Source organism: Solanum tuberosum, unplaced genomic scaffold (genome assembly GCF_000226075.1).
Source record: "Solanum tuberosum cultivar DM 1-3 516 R44 unplaced genomic scaffold, SolTub_3.0 scf00091, whole genome shotgun sequence".
Classification (NCBI taxonomy): domain Eukaryota; kingdom Viridiplantae; phylum Streptophyta; class Magnoliopsida; order Solanales; family Solanaceae; genus Solanum; species Solanum tuberosum.
Genome location: NW_006239016.1, coordinates 1,248,036 through 1,251,089, shown reverse-complemented (window position 1 = coordinate 1,251,089; position 3,054 = coordinate 1,248,036).

The window sequence follows — 3,054 nt, the reverse complement described above, 5'->3', positions numbered from 1 at the left end:
GTTCAAGTCTAAAACCACTACGACTCTGGAGTAAAAATTAATGTTCCACTAAGTGGAGGTTCAATGCAAAGCACACCCTCATTATGCATAGTAGTCTTCCTTCAGCTGATATACTCTCTTGTCTAATACTTAAAATGAGTGGGAAATTGTTGTGGCATTTTAATATTATTATATTTTGCTAAATGGCATTTGCTTTCTGCCTAATAACACATCATTAGGTGCATTACTACCATTTGGCAGTTGATGACATTTGATGTCATCTTTATTATCATTTGGCTTAATTGCCATTACTTTGTTATAACGTTGCTGAGAACGTTGTATTGGCTGTCCATTTTGTGGTTTTTCTGGCAGAAGATGTAATGGTTCTCCATTATTTCATTCTTAATTCCTCCATTATACCTTGTAACATATGTAACTCCTAAGGTCATTATCTTCACTATTTACTACACTATTTATCTTCCTATTCATTGCTTGGAAGACTTCTTCTAGTATAAATAGTGGTGGTCATTATTTGGTTTAGTACACACAAGGAAAATATAGAGTGCATAAAGTTTGTCAAAAAGAGAGTTCTTATTAGTTGAAGGGAAGTGTTCTTTTTGTGGAGCTTTGGACTCAACTCTTGTCCAGAGTTGTTGAATTATACTTTGTGAAGGTTGTTGTATCCTGGAGGGGACAAGTCAAGAAGGACTACTGCTGGACCGGTGAAAACATATGATGCAGTGGGCTTGAATCTCCTTAAAGAGAGCGAGATATCCACGCCTCAGCCTGAAGAGTATTTTATTTCTTCTATTTTTATTTTCAATTGTAATCTTGTATTTTTTGTTATCTTGTAAGTTTTTCACTAACATTATCACATTATAATCTAAGTTTTAACTTATTGAGATAGCTAATTAAATATCAAATGTATTATATTATTTGAGTACTATTAAGGTTGTGTTATTTGGAGAAATTAATGTTTATCCTTAGGCTTGAACTTTAGGAAAAATTGATAATAGAATTGGGTGAATTTTCGGGTTTAGGCTAGACATATAGTAACATGAGTGTCTATAGACTCATTAACTTACAAATTATGCATTTATAATTGATAGATTGGAAAATTTCTGAGGTATTGTGGAAAGGAAAAGCATTGGAGAAGTAGCTTGCTTGACTTCGGTTCTTCGATGGAGGCAGGTTATGGCTTATTCTATGTGATAGATAGACTCTTAATAGCGATTGATATTCATTGAGTGATATTGTGAAGTTCTCTATGTACTTGATTGTGTGGTTGTGTGGCTTGGTTGTGTGGTTTGTGATTGGTCTGAAATCCTGAGATCGTGAAATTTATAATCTGAAACCCTCTCTATCGAAGTGATGCCTTGAATAAAAAGGCTTGATGAAATATTAGTTAATAAAGTGAAAAGTGGTGATAATAAATGGAGAATTAACGATATATTGGATCGGGTGCCACGTTTCGGCATGGTATTATTGGATCGGGGTGTCACGTTCCGACATGGTATTATTGGATTGGGGTGTCACGTTCCGACACGGTAACATTAAAGAAGAAAACATATTGAATTAACTTAATGCACTCAATCTCAAAGAACCCATTTCCCAAACGAGCGTGGTGTGGAGGCATGAGTCCTCGTGTGTGTGCTTGATATTGTGATTGATTACGTACTTGCTTCAGTTGTCACTTGTTCATGTTATTTGTTGTTTATCACCTGCTAATTGCTATATTTGATTTTATACTGTTATTTTATGCAAATTAGTTACTATTTTGAGTTGGCCGATTATATCTACTCAGTACATGTTGCCCAGTACTGAGCCCTACTTGTGTTTTTCTTTGTTTTTATTTTGTGGAGTGCAGCAAGTGTACCAACGACTCCGACTTGCCCTCAGCTCTAGTTAGTCTCCAGCATATCAGGTTCCAGGGTGAGCTATTCATTAATTCAAGCTCCTGTTGGATTCTCTTGATCATGTCATGATGTCCTTAGTTTTCGGACATTAACTATTTTATTTATTTATTTTGGTGTCTTTAATACTGTTAGACTTAGTATTTGAAGATTAGATGTTCTTGATGTGACGACTTTCAGGTTTTGGGAATGACATATAGTAGACGTTAATGGATTTGTGTTTCGTACACTAATAAGATATAAGCTTCCGCATTATGGTTAGTATTTCGTAAGTTGAATGATAAATATAAGTTGGGATTGAATTCATTGGTTTGCCCACCTAGAAGGCTAAGTGTGGGTGCCACTCATGACTCGTTTTGGGTCGTGACACATAGTCCCTCAGTTTTTATGGACCGTCTTCTTTGATCAATAGATATTTTAACCTCAGTTTTTAAATTTTTCTTAATTCATTATATGTTTGTTGCTTTGCTTGTTTTGTGTATTTCTTGCTATGCATACAGCCACATAGATAAACAAGAGGCAGGAAAGATTAATCCTCTTCTGGAACATGAAATCTAATAGAATTAAGGAGGTGAGACCAGTAAAGAAAAAGCAAAGAAAATTGTAAGCAATATTCATCTTTTTATGTATGATAAGTTGGGCACAAACTGATGCTAAATATTTTGATTATAAAAGTGTAAATATTTTTATGTATGATAAGTTGGGCACAAGAGTGTTCTTATGAAACTCAGAAATGAATCTTCATCAGACATGCATGTTCTAATCATTCTACACCATTGTTATTTGCCATTAGGGTCTTGATGAAATTTAACTTATTAACATGAAATTAAGTATGGTAAAATTATGCGGATATCAAATAACAAGTGAAAAAACTTTATTATTGAATCTTGTGTCTCTCTCCCCTATAAATTTTTGAATTGATATTTAAAATGAAGTAATGATAATATATTTACAGATTATTCACGACTCATATTTTTAAAAAATTTCAAAGCTTCTTCTTTAATTTCCTTTTGTGTTTTGTTAAGTAGAAATGGATGAAAGTTGAAGCAAGAAATTATTTCATTATGAAAATATGTCAAGTAAATGGACCCAGAAAAAAACAGAAGTGAAATGCTACTAATTACACACTTGGCAGACTTGAATATTAATATAATTTTATTTT